Consider the following 18,713-nt stretch of genomic DNA (forward strand, 5'->3'; position numbering starts at 1 on the left):
TGCCAGCCTGAGTTTAGTGCGTCCCACAATCCCAACCCAAGAGCTGGGTTGGGCATTCTCTCAGAATATAGAGGCAATGAGTCAGCTTAAGATCCTGGGACACAGAGAGGAAAAGGAAGAAAAATACTTAGAAGTTGTTATGGAATCCCCATATACCCTAGAGCGTTGTAACCATGTTGCCCATTCAGAGACACCTGGTCTTTGAAAGCCAGCAGAGTTGCAGCAAAGTAGAAGACTAGAGGTTGATCAGGACAGGCCCCTGTGGGAATAGTGCTGAGGTGAGGTCATCTTCAGTGTCACTGTGTCCACCAGCACCGCTCAGAACCATTTGTTCTCTTCAAGATAATTGTAGACACTGGATAGTCCCTTTTCCCACTGAAATCAGATCTGTATATCTAAAAATTAAGCGTTTCATAAGGAAAAGCCATTGGGTAATGGCAAGATTTGATACAAAATAACCCTTGGAATTTAAGCTGTGTAGATCTGCCATGAAGGAATTAGTTGGCCGTTCTGTCTTTTTTTATTATCATTATTTCAGCCTTAGAAGTAGAAATCACATCACTCCCACCCCGGGCTTTTCACTGAGCAGCACTTTGTTCTTCCAATTCGGCCCAAAGTCTGGCCAAGTTGATGTTAAATTTTAATAAGAGTTTCTTTCTTCTTTCCAAATGCCAGTGAAGCACATTTGTAATACATTTGGGTGGGGTAGCTTGTTCTTTTCCAGAAGTCTCATCCTACACTGCTTGTAATGTTACAAATGCCATTTAGAATAATTGCCATAGTTCAGTGATCGGCTCACTGTCCCTCTTTGGGAAGGTATAATCAGGCCCCCCATTAAACCGCATACAATAAGAAAAGACGTTGTTTCTTATGCTCATGTGCCTCCTGGTCCTAAAGGGGAGATGTCTGGTTCTAATTGTTTTCAGAAAGCTAATCAGAGCAGCTAACATATATCCAGATACTAACTGGTGAAAGAAAAACCATACAGGCTTGGAGTTGCTGCTAACTGTGGCACATCTTACAAAGTTGTACGAATGGCAATCATCCAAAGAGATGGGAAGAAACAGGAATAGATGTTTCAAAATGGGAAACACTGACACAGCTCAATACTTGAAAGACATTAGAGGAGGAGGTAGTGAAAAAAAAAATGTTTTAAATTCACTGGTATTACCTGGTGGGCATCAACACCACCCCATGCTTGTTCCCTGTCACTTTCAAGAGGACAGTGCCACAGCGCTCATGCCATGCTCTGCGAGGATCACTGCGAGATTGACAACTGACAGGACTGTCTAGTTGGCTCTTCCTAAGCACTTAGTTCATCTGGTTGCGGCTGAGTGATATTAATGCCAATATTACATGGGCCAGATCCTGACTCTGGAGTTTTAATCCCAATGTGCCCATTAGATTTCACTAAATATAAATATGTAGACACGTTGAACCAGGGAGGTTAAAAGAGCACAGGACCAGAATCCCTAAAACTGGTTAATTGTTCTATGGTGGACCTTTTAAAGTAGACCTCATCATAATGCTGTTTTAGGAGTGGGGGTTGTTTTGTCATTTCAAGTTGAGGAAGACGTTTTACATCTCACACCACTCTCGGCTTCGTCTTAACCTCAGTGTGAGAGGACTTTACCATCCCCCAGTATCGTCTCATCTGTTGCTTTCACAAGAACTCAAAATGGGCTTCTTTCCTAGAATCAGAGGGCTCAGCAGCCAGGCCTATCCCATTTCCGGGCAGGACTTCCTGGAACTGATCCAAAAGGACCACCACCCTTCCCTTTTCTGAAGAAAATCTTAAGCCCTGCCATAGGGTTAACCACAATTCTCATAGCTTATAAATTCTTTCTGTACAGCCTATATGCCTCCTATTGGAAAACTTGGACACAAAATTTGGGTAAAGCGTCTATCCCAGTTTTCGGCAGGTAGTAAACACTCACTAAATGGCAGCTTTTACTGTTACTTCTGTTGTTAGTTGTGCCCTTGACTTACAGTTGCAGCACAGAGAAATGCAGCCTCTAGCTGATCATGCACGATCTCTTTTTGTTTTTGAGGACTGTTTCAAAGGTCAAACCTATGGAACCACTGTCGCGACCAAAAGACTCGGTGGGTCCCCTGAGTCCTGATTAGAAAGGCAGTGGTGTAAGTAGCCAGAACTCCCTGGCCTGTGTGGTCAAGAGCAGTGAAATGGGCAGACAGGACTATTGAGTTCCCCCTCCTGATTCAACTCAGATACAAATCCCTGGCTTTTGCACTGCCCTTGCTTTGCTGGTTCTAGGTTAAGTGCATCCTTTTATCAGAACCTTTCATCTTTTAGGATACTCACAGCAGAATCTACCCTCAGCCATTGGAATGAATTTTACCATAAAGCCCTCAAGGCTGTCTACACATGATACCAACACAAATGACCAATTCAGTCGCAGAGGGGAAAAAAAAAAAACCCACAAACATTTAGTGACCTGCTTAATGCCAGTCCCTCAGTTTTGCATTGGCTGTTCTGAGAGTCATGTGCAGGGATTGTAAACCAGGGGATTCAGGACTAAAATGTGGTACCTCCCACACCCAGAAATCTTTCCCATATTTGATGATTAAAACATTTATGGCTCCTCTGCCCTTGCTTCTGGGTCTCAAGTGTCCTTGACCATTATAAAAGTGCTGTGTGTTTAGTAGTGTTGTGTGCCTAGCAGTGCTGTGACTGCTGTACCATGGTGTCAGGTGACCTTGGTGTCAGGCATGTGACCATGAGGCTGCCAGCCAGGATATGCAAGGTGAGAGGTCCCTCCAGCCTCCTTGTGTCTGGATCTCCAATTATCCACGAATATGAGTGCCATGACTAACCTGATTTGGTGGGACGCTAAGGAATGGAAGAGCATTTCTTCTGACTTTGGGCTAAGCAGTAATTTTTGGACACTCTCAAACAGCAAAGAAGGGTGGCCTGAGGCCAGAGGAAGCAGGGACAGAACTGTAGAAACATGGGACATTTGAAATGGAAGAACCTTTCAGTTTCTCTAGTCCTAATCCTTGATGCTACAAATGAGAAATGGAGAAGCAGAGAGGCTAAGGGATTTCCCAAGATTGCAAGGACAATGAGTAGAAAAAGTATGACTCCTCATCTCCTTATCAGCATCTAATGAAGATGGGCACAAAAAGAAAGTGATTTTGGTCTGGGGTCCTCATGGCACAGAAAACAAGTAGTCTGTAAAGGAAGAAGATTTATCCCTCTCCCACAAAAAGTATTTATTTGTCAATACAAAACAATAAGGGAGATGGTTGCCTAGGCATACAACAGTCCGCGGGTAATATCCTACATTCTCCTTCCCCTAAAATAAGAGAAAACCAACTTGGTAAGTCATGATTCTGGTAAATCACAATTTAGTTACTGATAGTTCACAGTTGATAGCTGGAATTTTATCCAAGACTCTATTCACTTATAAAGCCTTGTTTTAGAAATATGTATGCACAATTTAAAAGCTGAATACTGAGAATAGTTATGTACTTCTTTTTAAAAATCTTTATCAATTTATTTAACCTAAAAAAATGGTTCACTCATTGTATTTCTCCATGTATATAGTTTCAGCTGGGGCCTGTTGAGATAAGGAATACCTTTTGTCAATTCATTCCACATCGTAAGTAATTTCAACAGCAGACTTTACATTATTGCATTTAGTTCAATATGCTAAGAAGACGTGTAAATAATAGTGAATAATTTGGGCCAAGTCTTCATGTGCAAAATGACAGACCAGTTTTCTATATAAATCTGCATCTCTAAATTGTTTTCCTCTAATGGTTTAAATGTACCAAGCAAAAGTATCTGTGTAGCCTCTACTTCTCCCTGAATACACAGAACTGTCCTTTTGCTTACAAAGAGAGTTGGGGCTGTGTATGTGGCTGAAAAACCCAGATGGAACATGACAAGTGCCAGAGACTTAGGTGGCCCTGGGCCACCTGACTGATGTGACTGGGCTCTGTGGCCCAATTAATCAAGGCCACAGTTGAACTGATGACAAGGACCAAAATGACTAAATATTGCTTTGCCACATAAGTATAACGTTTGAAATGGGAAACCTTTTAGAACGTCATTATTGTATTAGAGAGTATTTCTGAAAATTTGTTTTTATTGTGATTATTATTATTGAAGATATGTGTTTTAATAGATGTCTTATCCTCAATGAAGCCCGTTCTCCTGCTGTTAATTACAGCGGAATCATAGGGAAGAGCCTGTCGCAGAAAAGCTGACTCCAATCTAAGATGACAATGGGGTGATGGGGTTAGGACCTGGATTATGCTGCTGATCCACCAGCAAACAAAGCTGGATGATGTGAGGAGCTCTTTAAAACACTCTTCCTCCCCACACCAGACCTTTGACTCAGAATGTGCTGGGATAAGCTAAGCTTACAAAGATTCCCAGGTGATTCTGATGTTGCCAGCATTGGGAAACAAATAACATATAGCCAAGTCACATATACCATTTTGACCAAAGTAGCTGAACGCTTATCACTCCTCATGTAATTAGTATCCTATCTGTCCCTTAAAGTTATCATAATACCCGGCAATATAGACACAGTCTTAGTGACTCAACTATTCAAGTTGCGTTTTGGCTGAAGTGACCTGTCACTAATTTGTAAGCAAATAGTAACTGGTTAATTTAGTCAGAATGGACGCAAGCCTGAAGACAGAGCGAGGAACATAGCTTTAATATACTTTACCCCAAGGCCGGCTCTTTATATTTCACTTTTTATATTTCAAACTAAGAGGCAGATCTCAGGTCAATCATCTTTACAGATAGACAGACAGAGAAACAGAGAAGTTAAGTAGTTCATTCAGATTCTACTTGGATGTCATTCCCGGAGCCTAAAATATTCCTAAAGGGGTCTGATTTCTCAACCTACAGGTAATTCCCCAAATACAAAGATCCTCAGGTTAAAATGAAACCAATCAAAAAAGGAAATTCAAGAAGTTAAAATTTTAAGACCAACTGAGTATAAAATTCTAAGACCAGCTGAACGGGTTGGCACTGGCTGCCGTGGGCCAGCCTCTGTTGAATAAGGTGATACCACTCTAATGTGGTTTGGGCCAGGCTCATTTTGACAGCTGTGCACATGCAAAGCCTTTAATCATCAGAGATACTAAAGGGCTCCTGTGATTTTCTTTCCATGGGGCTCAGAGACGATTGTAGCTCTTGAGTGTGCTGCTAAACTTTTAACAACTGGATCTGGAGAAAGTGGGGCCCTGATTTGTAGCATTTGCCAATTTCCATGGTATAAATACTGTCAGCATAGAGTTTCAAGCTACTAACTTGATGTCAACCAGCTGAATATGTAAAAACATGTTTTCAGGAGCCAATACGAGCTGGCTCCAGCACCGCACTGCCTGAACGACTTCTGAGTCGGTGAGTCCCACATGGGAGAGGCTAGCAGTGGCTTTGGAGAAACTCCCAAGTGCCCCCTCCCTGCAAGGAGGCGTTTCTACTTCGGTTAGATCTACTAATTTTTCGTATATTATTGTGTCCTTGAAGCTAAGGACCCTAAGGTGTTCAAAATATTTCCTAGCCATGTGACTCTTAGGAACCTCTCAACAGACCACTCAGTACTTTGAGAGATAACCAGCCACGGTTTTTCTAATTTCTAAGGATGAATTTCCAGGTAAACATTTTTTAATTTAACTGCCCGTTGAAACCATGTTTGGCTGATCTTTTCTCATATCTTATAGTCCATTACCTGTTTCCCCAGATCTCTAATTTTCCCTGTCCACTTGCTCCTCATTCTTCTGACACAGCATCCAGAAATCAGCACTTGCACGGAAGCAAGGGAAGAACGGACATCCAGTAAGCTTACCTAGACTTACCACCCCTAGAGAGTCTCCTTTCTTCAAGTGTCTCTACCCCAGTAGGGGACACCTGCTAAGCCTCATGCCCAAGGCTTGAGTATGCATTCGGCTGGGCTTTCTTTGCCCTCAAAAAGTTTCTGACTGGCTGTAAACAGCACAAATAAGAACACCACTGGGCAAACTTTGTAGAGGAAGGCATCATGTGATGCCTTGCCCTTAGCTATGCTAGTGTAAGGCGGGACCTGGAAAAAACCTACCAAATCAAACATTTGGCCACTACCATCCCCTGGGCATTGAGAAGTAGTTGTACTATAAACTTCCTTCTTCTTCCTACTGGTTGTAAGGGAATTTCCTACTTACAGAGTGTTTAGAAATCAAATACTCTGGTGAGCCACAGAACAAGCTTTGTTTGCAAATTAAAGGTTTTTCTGATGGAAATCATTCTTAGGTGAATTTGATTAAATCCTTTGGAAGTCAATGCTGGAAAAATAATGTATTTAATTCCTCAAACATAGTAAGTGGACATAGGCTTTTATTCTGTATGTAGTAAATCAAAGCTAGATTATAAAGGACAAAATCTAGTTTCCTTGCTGTCGTAAAATATCCTACAGGGTCTATAACATGTTCCTAGACTATAAATGTTTGAAACTCAACTTGAACATTGTCTATCTTATGTTTAAAAGGCCAGGGTATCCCTCTGTTTTCTGTGCTCCTTAACAGCCATTGAAATGAGCTTGCTTCTCTATACTGAATAAGCTACATCTTGTTTTAAATGGATCAGGTACATGTTCAGATGTTTTTCTGTATTCAAAACAAATTGCATTTGGCCTGGGCACAAAATACACCTTCATCCCCTGGCTCTTTTCTGGACACCAAAGAGATAAGGCCATAGCTACAAGCAGAAGGGAGTTGACAGAAGGCCCCATCTTATTATGAACAAATTCACAGTAAAACCAGCCTTGAGGAATGAGTCACTCCCAAAATATATTTAGCCAGGGAAATGGGTTAGAAAAATGGGTAGATGATGGGAGAGAGGTTTGTTCAATGTGTAGAAGTGGAATAAAGTCATTGAAATACTTACAAAAAGGAAAGGGAAGTTTCCCTCTGATATCTGGAATCTAGACCATTTTGCAAGACTTAGAATAATTGGTCTCCATGTCTAAACACTCTTTAACCATGTTTCAAAATCCAGGTCTCAGCCCTTATTATACAGAAAATCAGCCTTACAGCCAAGAGCCCTGGGAGGGGGTTATTGATGAGTTGAGATCCAATCACCAAGCATCAGCAATTAGCGCTGAAATTCTCCAAGGACACAAAACAAAAATATTGAAACATCACAATGCAGCATCGTTTGTTCACATAGGAGAATCAACTACATGCCTAGCAGAACTTCACAGATCTAGACACTATCTCAGGTCTAGATTCCAGATCAACATCTTCAACATGGAGATGAGACAGCTGAGGGTCAGAGAGTAGGAAGTGACTTATCTGCCCAGCCAGTTAAAAGCAATCAGAGTCAGGGTCTCCCAAACCATGCTGCACACCATGCTGCCTCCGCTCTGCAGGGGGGAGGCTGACAATCCACTGTAAAGCATAAATCAGAAGTCAAGACGAAAGAATGTTTGCGATATCTTCTCTCACGTAACCTACTTGGTTTCACCACTTCATTTTAGCCTCATTTTAAAGAATGCTACACCAATGTAGAATGAACAACCAAGCTCTTTTCAGAGTAATGATGAAACCGAAAGGTCAGAGGTGGGAGAACAGTGAATGTAAGTTATTAACGAAATGAGCAAGAAGCATGTGTCAGGGAAAATCAATGCTTCTTCCATTGTCATAACCACGGAGCCCTCCCCTCACACACTTGACGCATTTATTTTGGAAAATGCCATCTTATGCTGAGACACTGGCATTGAAGACTTCACTCCTTCTCACCTACATCAGAAGTACTCTCACTCTTTGGGAGAAGCCGTGGCCCTTAGGATCAGACTCACATCTCCTGTGACAGGCAGCCTCAGCTGCCCTCAGAAACAAGCTGCCAGACTGGCAGGGCCATGGAGACCTGAAAGGAGCCAGCCCTGCTGGACTGAGGAACATGTAAATATCTTCTGCCTTCTTGGTGAACAAGGATGATCATCTTTCTTTTGTAGGGGTAATTGTGTGTATATTGTGACTAGTCTGTGAAGAAAATGCAATGATTTGCTTCGACAGCTCCCCAAATGTACCTGTTAAGTGTGAATGTGCCTGCCTCATTGCCTCATGTGCCAAACACAGTACTGAATGCGTTGTTTTTAAATAAACTGTTTTACTGTGCATTGGAAAACACTGCTGGTTGTCTCTGTCCCATTTGGAAGACCCCCCCTATCTCCCCACACACACACGAACATTCTCCATCCAGTGAAGAGATTAAGCGCATCCTCCTTTTGTTCATTCCCTGGGTTTTGAGGAATTCTCCAAGGAATTCTCCTTGGAGATTTCCAGAAAGGTTGGGTTTAGCTGTCTTCAGCCATGAACGAGTAGCAAATAGTAAAAGCACCCCCCCCACACACACACACCATCTTTCCATTGGCCCTTTATGCAAATGATGCAAGAGGACTTCATATGATTAATAATAATACATTAAGCTTGCGTGTACAGTCACACACATCATTTTATTTCAGCAAGGATCAGGTGACAGAGGGACACTGAGGGACTTGGTCCATGTTACACAGTCGATGGCGAAGTGAAAATGAGATCTCGGCCAGACTCTTGGCCCAGGGCTCTTTCTCTTGCCTCTTCACCCCATTTCAGCACTTTCTCATAGAGCCTTCCCAAATGCCCCCATCAGCCTCCATTCCTTTACACAGTGTTATCTGTCTTCATAGCATTTTCTCTCCCTGTTTGAAGTGATAGTATTTAAGAACTCATTGTCTGTGTCTGCCACCATGTTATAAGCTCTACCTTCAACAAAGTAGGCAACTTTGCCTGTCTTAATTATACTATGTTCCCAGTGCCTACAATAGTTCTGGGAACTTAGCAGGCTATCAACTGATATTTGTTCGATGAATGGATGGATGGATGGATGGATGGATGAATGCATCATACAGTTCTATGTATCACTTCTCTTTTTTTATCTCCCTTCCCATCTTTATGCCTACACCACAGACACCAAAAGTCCTCACTCTGCTCTGACTGTGCTACCTCAGCACCATGAATAATAGTATTTTTTGACTGAATGAATGAACAGCCCTAGGAATTGTTTTACTCGATATCCATGCTCCAACATCAAGAATGTCTCAGCATATTAATGCACCAAAGCACATCCTGTTCTTGTACTTGGCTAATTATAATTTCAAACAAAACAAGAACTTCTGTAGGGTGAAATATAGCATTATTGGAAAGACCCTGCCTTCAGTAAACAGGGTCGCGTCCGAAAGGGCCTGCTGCAATGCTCCTTAATTCAAGTTGAAAGCCCTCATTGGTCACTATGTACAATACTGGGCAGGATAGGAACAGGATACAAAATGAGCAAAAAAATCACAATGCCTATCCTGAAGGAACGTACATGTCTTATTGTCAAAACAGTTCAACACATTACCAGGGAATATCTTTTATCCTGGGCAGCACCAGGGAATGTTAGGATGCAGGTAAGGGACAGAGAAAAAAAAGAATGGCCACCCCCACCCTACCCCCTATCCCCACTGACACAGGGAATGATAAGTTCTCCTAAAATAAAACACTTCACAAACTTTGGCAAAACATGGAATTGACACCAAGTTTATTGCAGGCTCTCTTTGCCTGGAGCCGCATAGTACAAATTAAATTTTAAAAGCAGAATTTTTTCCCTAAGAAAATGCATTGGCACAGCCTGATCAAGACAAAGAGGATTAAGGAAACCCAACTCATAAAAGGACCAATCTGACCCAAGACTCCCAGGCCAGTAAGGGAAGTAGGCTTTCCGTGTCAGTCTAAGCAAGAGCACGGGCTCCTTACCCAGAAGGCCTTACTTAGGGTCTAAAGGCCTGGGGTGGCTGATACCCACCTCGACAACTGAGGTACCCTCCATTCTGAGTGTGCTATTCTTGGTGAGTAAGTTAGCTCGATAAATAGCCTGGTCTGGACGCAGTGTCATGCTGCTCAGAATGTCATAGGTGACCAGGAACTTAAGGATTCAGTGAATTGAAAGCTCTCATTTCCAGATGAAGAAACCGAGGCTCAGGAAAGAAAATGATTTGTCCAAACGTAATCTCCTAGCAAGCAACAATTTAAGTAAGTTATCAGTTTTTCTGGGAAGCAAAAGAAAAAGAAAGGTTTTTTTGTTTGTTTGTTTTAAATGATAATTTTTTTAACGTTTATTTATTTTTATTTATTTATTTTTTTATTTTTTTAATTTATTTTTGGGACAGAGAGAGACAGAGCATGAACGGGGGAGGGGCAGAGAGAGAGGGAGACACAGAATCAGAAACAGGCTCCAGGCTCCGAGCCATCAGCCCAGGGCCTGACGCGGGGCTCGAACTCACGGACCGCGAGATCGTGACCTGGCTGAAGTCGAACGCTTAACCGACTGCGCCACCCAGGCGCCCCTATTTATTTTTGAGACAGACAGAGACAGAGCATGAACGGGGGAGGGGCAGAGAGAGAGGGAGACACAGAATCGGAAGCAGGCTCCAGGCTCCGAGCCATCAGCTCAGAGCCCAACGCGGGGCTCGAGTTCACAGACCGCGAGATCGTGACCTGAGCTGAAGTCGGACGCTTAACCGACTGAGCCACCCAGGCACCCCAGGTTTTTTGTTGTTGTTGTTTTGTTTTTTATATCAATCAGCGTTCTTAACTCTAAATGAAATATTTGAAAGCACGGTCTCCTCATCTTAAGTTAACTCTTTTTTCTTATTATTATAAAAATATTCTTGAGGCATATGGCTGGCTCAGTAGGTGTAGTGTATGACTACAAGAGTGTATGACTACAAGAGTGTATGACTCTTGATCTCAGGGTTGTGAGTTCGAGCCCCACATTGGGTATAGAGATTACTTAAAAAAAAATCTTTAAAAAATATTCTTCGAAAAAATATTAGAAAATAAAGATAAGTAAAAGAATATTTTTTAAAAAACACCTAAAACTTTCACCTGTTCTTCTGAGTGTATACTTGTCCTATACCATGCATACTGTGTGTTTCCTGCTTTTTCTCCACTTAAAAATACACCAAGACATTTCCATGTCATTAAATATTCTTTGATGAGCTCACAGTATGGAAGCACTTAATCAATTCTCTATTGTTTCAAATTTAAGTTTAGGTTCTTTGCCATTATTCATTGCTGTAAACTGTGCTTTGAAGAACATCTTTGTAATTAAATGGTTAAACATCCATGATTATTTCCCTGAATAATCTCCTGAAGTAGATTTTCAAGAGGCATGAAAAAATTCAGTAAGAGGAGTCTTTTTCAAAAGCAGTTAGAAACGTTGACTAGAAGGTCAATGACAAAATTTCTAAATCTTTATTTCCCTAGAAAACTTTAAAAGGAAAGGTTAGGAGAAAAGCATACATCATCGAGGATGACTTCCTCCACAGAGAGGGAAAGCCTTTTTATGTACTATATTAACATAAATAAATAAGCTACTGCTGTGTGCCACTTAAATTCAGTTACCGGGGGCACCTGGATGGCTCAGTCAGTTAAGGGGCCAACTTCAGCTCAGGTCACCATCTCACGTTTCGTGAGTTTGAGCCCCGTGTCGGGCTCTGTGCTGACAGCTCGGAGCCCGGAGCCTGCTTCGGATTCTGTGTCTCCCTCTCTCTCTCTGCCCCTCCCCCGCTCATGCTCTGTCTCTCTCTGTCTCTCAAAAATAAATAAAGATTAAAAAAAAAAGATAAAATTCAGTTACCGTATCTCTTGTTTAGGAGCCAGGAGAATTTCACACATTTAGAGAGAAAGCCCATCCAATCGCTCCTCATGGTTAATCAAATAAAAAGCACCCAGGACTATCTGGGAAAGACAAACCTTCAATACAATGATGGATAGCTCTTTTCCTTATTCCAAGAGGATGTTTATTGCTTACTCAATCCTACCAAGCTAATAATGCTTCCAATTCACATTAAGTCCAAGAACTCAAAATGAGGAGGATGAACTAACACTCTACCTTGAGGCTACACAAATCCTATAGATCAGTTGTTTTTGTTGAACTTTCTTTTAATCAATATCTCCACTTCTCTAGGAGACATGTGACTAAGCAAATTGAAATATGAACATATAGATTTTCAAAGCAGATACATTAAGGGTAGCTGAAGAAATCACTACAGAATTCCCTATTCCCCATTGCTGTCCCTCTCTTAAGTAAATCTGTATTTGCACAGAAAAATATATTAGTAAATATATTAATCACTATAGGTCTTACGGTCTCTATAACAACTACTCAACTCTGCCATTGTAACACAAAAGCAGCCAGAAAGCATATAAATGAATAAGTATGGCTGTGTTCCAATAAAACTTTATTTATAAAATAGGCAGCAGCCAGTGGGGCTATAGTTTGCCAACTCTTGCTTTAAGTAACATGTCCTTTATGTAAAATATTTCAGTTGACAACCTTCGTTGTATTCATTTCGTAGGGCTATCATAATAAATTACCATGGTGTCAGTGGCTTAAAGCAACAGAGATTTATTCTTTCACAGTTCTTAAGGCCAGAAGTCTGAACTCAAGGTATCAGCAAGGCTGATTCCCTCTTGTGGTTCTGAGGGAGAATCACTCGATGTCTGTTTCCTTGCTGCTGGCAGCTGTTGGCAAGCCTGGTGTTCCCCGGCTTGTAACTACGTAACTCCAATCTGCCTCCATCTTCCCATGGCCTTCTCTGTGTGTCTGCATCTCTTTCCCCTTCTCTTCTAAGGACCTGCCATTGGGTTTGGGGCCCCCTGTAATCCAGAGTGATCTCATCTCAAAATCTTCACCTTAATCACACCTGCAAAGACCCGTTTTATGAATAAGGTCACGTTCCAGGTGGACACATCTTTTGGAGGCCACAATTCAGCCCACTACATCCCTTTAGGATATAACCCTGACCACCAAGTAATTCAAGGGCCCACAGAGAAGAGCCCGTGGAGCACAATTCAGTGATGCAGACTCAGATGTGTTTCAGGTGCCATTTTTTTCCCCTTTGAAGGTAACAAACCCATACTGTACATGCCCAGCAGCATTATTGGGTGGTGGAAGTTATGTTCTCAAATGACATTTATAAAGCTCTCCAGTATCTATAGACAGTAAATGGATGTGCTTCCAACAATGGATTCAGAAACAAATCAAATATCACCCCCGAAGTCAATAAATTCTAAAGATGTTATAAGTATACAAGAACTCATTCCCATACCCAAGAGATGCTCAGTGCCAGGGATACTGATCTTATGTTAAATGAGTTTTCTGGCCAGGGTGCATGCAACCACATTGAAAGTAAAAACGTGTGTGGTGAAAATACAAAAGTTGACCAACCTATGACATGAAGTGATGAGTTCAGAAGAAATTCCTGAAATGTTTCAGTAGACACAGTTGTTCAACACTTAAAGATCAATTTAAAACTCATTCTCATCTTGCAGCAGATACCATAGATATATAGATATGGATCTAAACAACTTTAGTCACAAACACCAGTATGTCTGATTTCACCTCCAGAAACCTTTGTGACCTAATCCGCAAACAAAGCCTACTGGGAACTAAGGTGGAAATTTAGTTGGAGATATTTTTCTCAGAAATAGAAACTATCATTAACAAAGCATAGAGATGGTAAAGGAGGGTGATTGAGTGACTTGAAAGAGAGAAAAGTCAGAGTTAAACAGAAAATCAGAAACTGAACACATAGATTTGTTTTGTCCTTTTGGAAGCATTACATCCTTCAAAATGGAACGTTTACAGTACAAGAAAGTTTCCTGCCTTAAAGGACATTAAGATCAGAATGACTACTTGGAGCCTCATTCTTAGGAGATAAAATTACATGGAATGTGAAGGCTTCCAAAAGGAAATGGCCCAAACGGTTTTTCCTGTAGGAAGCCAAATGTTCCCAGATGGGAGACATTCCTCCCCAGTCCTCCAACTTGGATGTCCAAGACCAGGAAATGCCCCACCAGTGCCAGGGAACACACACGGCCAGTTATTCTCACTCTCTGATCCAGCCCTAACTAAGGATGAGTACTTTCCATACGACGGATCTAGCAAACACTAAAGCAGGGAGAAATAATGACGGAAGGGGTAAGTTCAGTAAGTCCTTGGTATAAAAGGGAGAGGGTTGGGTTGACCTGGATATTCTCTAAAGAAAAGAATCATGAACTACCAATCGGGGACAAGGGACCAGAGAACTTTGTCATTCTCTTTCACCTTTGTAATTCCCTATGTTCCCTATGCTGCATGCCTAGACTATTTCCCCATTGTGAATAGAGTTAACTCTCTGGAAGCCCCTCTAAATGGCCCCAGCATGCTGCTTCAGGGTAGTTCTCCACATGTGCTTTCCTTCTGACCACACTGACCTTCCTCACATGTTCATTCCCAACAGTCCCTCTCCTACTCAGCTCCCAGCTTGGGGATGTCCTCATCTACCCAACACCAACTCTAAGACCTTACATTGTTTTTGAACCAGGGATTGATGTTGCAATTTGGGACACGACTGAGCAAGCCCACAGCACCCCAGGACCCAGCCCATGTAAGGACAGAATTATCAAAATAAGCCTAGAATCTGGGATCTAGCGGCCTGGCCTCCTTGGCTGCTAAGTTGGGGACACACAGAGAAAGCTCAAAGGATGGGGTGCCTGGGTGGCTCAGTAGGTTAAGGGTCTGACTCCTGATTTCAGCTCCAGTCTTGGTCTTGATCTCACAGTTTGTTAGCCCCTAGTCAGTATCTTTGCTGACAGCACAGAACTTGCTTGGGATTCTCTCTCCTCCCCCTCTCTGCCCCTCCCTCACTTGCACAAAAGCATGTTCTCTCTCTCTCTCTCTCAAAATAAATAAATAAATAAATGTTAAAAAGAAGAAGAAGAAGAAGAAGAAGAAGAAGAAGAAGAAGAAGAAGCAGCAGCTTAAAGGATAATACAGGCAGCAGCACTGTAACAAAGAAAGAATAAATAATAAAGAAAGAAAACTAGACTTAATCTCTCTGGGAAGGAACAAAGTGGCCACAGAAAAGGAGGCAGGAAGCTAGAGCAGGCAGATAGATTCCCAGCTGTCTCACAGAAAAATGGCCTCTTTAGAAATCTCTTCATGATTTTGCATTCCCAAAAGTGTTCAAGTGAGGCAAGTCGACTTCTATTGTTAAACCACTGAGACATGAGAGTTAATTTATTACCAAAACATAACCTACCTCACCCAAATTAATACAGTACCTTACTTAGACTTTACACTTTCAAAAACAGATATCACCAGAAAATGGTATCCAAAGAGAAACTGTCCCAACGGAACCCCTTGTACTCAGCTACAGATCCTAGCTCCTCCAAAAAGGCTTGCATTTCCCACCCTCGTCTTTTCTTCCAAAGTAAATAGCTCTGAGGAGTCAGCACACACTACTTAATTTCAGAATGAGGCTCACTGGATAGTAGAGACAGTTTCCATGAGTAGATACATTCAGAAATCCCTTTAGATATCCTGTTACAGCTTTTCTCTCACATCTACACCTGGAAGGATAGATAGCAGCATATTACACTACAATGGTTATCACTGCATGGTGATATTTTGGTGCCTTTTTGTAATTGTCTACACTTTCTCCAATAAACATTTAGCTTGGCGATCTGGGAAGAAGATTTTTGATTACTTGGTTTCTTTTCCCTCCACACCAAAAGACATAATATTCCATTTAGGGTACAATTAGAAACATCCCTCGGGGGATATTAAAGCCTTACTTACGACTAAGTCCTATCCACAAGTGACCGTGTGACTAGAAGCACTGGGACCCAGAATGAGGTGTCTTTATTCATTAGCTAAAATGCTCAATGAAACAATAGATGCTAAACAGGAAAAACCAACAGGCCCACTCACTTTTATAGCCATACACAGGAATATCAGTCTCCACAGAGAGTTCCAAATAACCCATTTGGGCTGACTACCAATGATGCCCCATTAATACTCCACGGTGTTTCTTGTGTCTGTCCCACAGAACAGGACCCAGCAGCTCCATAAACCATGACTAATGGTACTTTGAGACTTGGCTCACAGCGAGGAGTGAGGAGGAAAATGCAACCCCAGTATACTTCCTTTCCTCCATCTAGAAACAGGATGTCGAGTGGCTGAGGGATGATACTTTCCAGGTGAACGGGCACTAAAACTATGGCTCCTCAGGCGGACAACTAGAGGATACTAACATTAGAAGGAATTTCAGGGGCTCAGAGGAGTGAACGGACTTCTACTGAGTCACACAGCTGGTCAATGACAGATGCAAGACTTCCGCCTAAGTCCTTCCTCACTCTTACTCTGGGCTGGGCCCCTTTGCATGACTATGCAAAAAAAAAAAAAAAAAAAAAAAAGCACAGGGACTTCAGAAGCAAAGTGCCTTCCTAACATCCCTGTGACCCCTGTGGGCAGCCATCTCCTCCGTCCCTCACTGCAGTCGCCCTATGCGGCTTTCCTGTGTGCACTTCTGGGCTGTGCTTTGCTTTCTGACTTCTCTAATCAAAAGGCAGTGGCTTAGATTTGAAATAACCACTGTTCTGCTGTAATTAGTAATTAACTTGTCAGCTTCCAACAGCAACAATAAAAATATAACGGGGTCCACTGAAAATTAAAATCAAAAAAGTGTTTAAAAAACAAAAGCAAAGTAGGTTTAAAGGAACTATATCACTTGGTAAGTCAGGTCATTGGAGCTAATTCTAACTCCTCCTAATAAATGAAAAGGTAATAGTGGGGTAATATGTTGCCTGAAAGGCATCTTTCTGAAGGAAAGAAATTTACATCTTACCATCGAGTTTCCACAGCAGATATGCTTAAACTGGGGTTCACTAAGAGACCAACTGTTCCAGTTTGCAAGGGACTGTCCCGATTTTAGCACAGGAACTTCTAAGCCCTGGAAAATAATTGCTCACCCTACATAGAATTCAAGAGGTCCGTGAATCTGAATGGGAAACAAATTACATCTCTAATTTGATTAACCTCCAATTAAAATTAACAAATTTCAGGGGCGCCTGGGTGGCTCAGTCGGTTAAGCATCCAACTTCAGCTCAGGTCATGATCTCGCGGTCCATGAGTTCGAGCCCCGCGTCGGGCTCTGGGCTGATGGCTCAGAGCCTGGAGCCTGCTTCCGATTCTGTGTCTCCCTCTCTCTCTGCCCCTCCCCCGTTCATGCTCTGTCTCTCTCTGTCTCAAAAATAAATAAAACGTTAAAAAAAAATTTTTAAATTAACAAATTTCATTCAATTATGAAAGTAGGCAACAAATCATAGTAATATTAGCAATACCTGAGGTCCGGTTACCAACAGAAATCTCAGATATTTTCATTTCATATTAACTTTCAGCGGGTATCTTAAAATACCATGTGTTCATCACAACTTTGAAATAAATAGGCATTAAAGTCACCACTAAGTCTTATTTAATTCATTAATCTAAGAAATACATACTGCTGTATCAAAAATTTTGTTTTTACTACTCTGATAGTCTGATAGTCACATGCCATGTAACTGTATTTTTAAAATTATGAGACAAGGTCAATAGGCTTCACTAGACAGACAGAGAGATCCAGCAGCACAAAAATGGTTACGAATTGTAGAGGCACCATGCAGAATCTGAGAGTAACTTTCTAGTAGTGGAATTTATGGAATGATGTACCAGGCAGCATACAAAGGACTTTAAAACATTATCTCATTTTCCTCTCAACCATCTTGTAAAGTGGTTACTAACTCCCACGGTCATGCTGATGAAGTCCATATACTTGGCCATCAGGCAAGACCTGGGACTAGAATCTCTGAGACCTCCTGATTCTCAGCACAAGACACACCCACGGGGCAAACCTGGGGACAAAGAGTTCCTATTTAGCAGCACACAAAATTGGAAGGCGGCTTCCTGCTCTCACCGTCTTAGAGACTGGATTTACTTATAAATTAGCATATTTATTTATAAGGGTCTCAGTCCCACCTAACTGAGCATAGTGGTTGTGTTTTTTCTAAATCCCACTCCTTCCCTAGGATATGAGGGAAAGTCACTAATGTCTGGAGCATTTTCCAGTCATCTCCCAGATACTTTCTAGTCTCTGTTACCTATATCAGAGTCTGTGTGACCCACTGAATTCCTTCTGAGAATGGATTTGAGTCAGATGTCTCTTAGTAAAGTGAATTCCATCAACGTGACATTATTACATTTCAGAATGGCTTGAACCCTGGTCCCTTAGGACTTTCTTCTTAGTCCCTTCAAAGCTTTGGCAGCACAGAGATGACACTGATAGCTTATAATCTCTATGAGTTTCATAAATAGAGGTTAATAAACTGCCTTCAAACATAGAAAATAAAAAGGAGGGGTAATCTGTAAAGGAGACCCCTTCTTTTCATGTCATCAGAACCTGTGAAAGGAGGATCCATGTTTCATCCTATTGAGAAATTAATTTCATTTCAACAACTGTGTTTTAGCCTACAAGTGTCAATATCTTACTACTAGGAAGTCTTTATTATTCCACAGAAATGGGAGACAGTAGCCCCCTGAACCGGAAGGGCTGGAGGCCTTTCTAAAACCCCTCTCCCTGCCCTGCAAGCAGCGGCAGTGACAGGTCCTGACACGTCATCAGATCAAATGGAACCTATGTGAGCTCACGAGATCAAGCTCCTAGATCCACACTGCTGCTGATACCCAGGCTGCCACAATCCCATGGTCTGAGACATTTTAGAGACCCTTATTGACAAGATGAGAGTTCATCCCCACAGCCCAGGACAGGAGGGGTTTTATGACTCTTCCCTTGGCATAATTATTAAGA

The 18,713-nt window shown here is 41.8% G+C and overlaps 1 long non-coding RNA gene across 2 annotated transcripts in view; it reads right to left on the reverse strand.

The window, feature by feature from the left end:
- The window catches only part of LOC109275679 (uncharacterized), a 249,988-nt gene that overhangs the window by 188,536 nt on the left and 42,739 nt on the right, over positions 1–18,713 (reverse strand). The window lies entirely within an intron of this gene.

This window comes from Panthera pardus, unplaced genomic scaffold (genome assembly GCF_024362965.1).
Source record: "Panthera pardus isolate Hobbes unplaced genomic scaffold, ASM2436296v1 HiC_scaffold_15, whole genome shotgun sequence".
NCBI classification, from domain to species: Eukaryota; Metazoa; Chordata; class Mammalia; order Carnivora; family Felidae; genus Panthera; species Panthera pardus.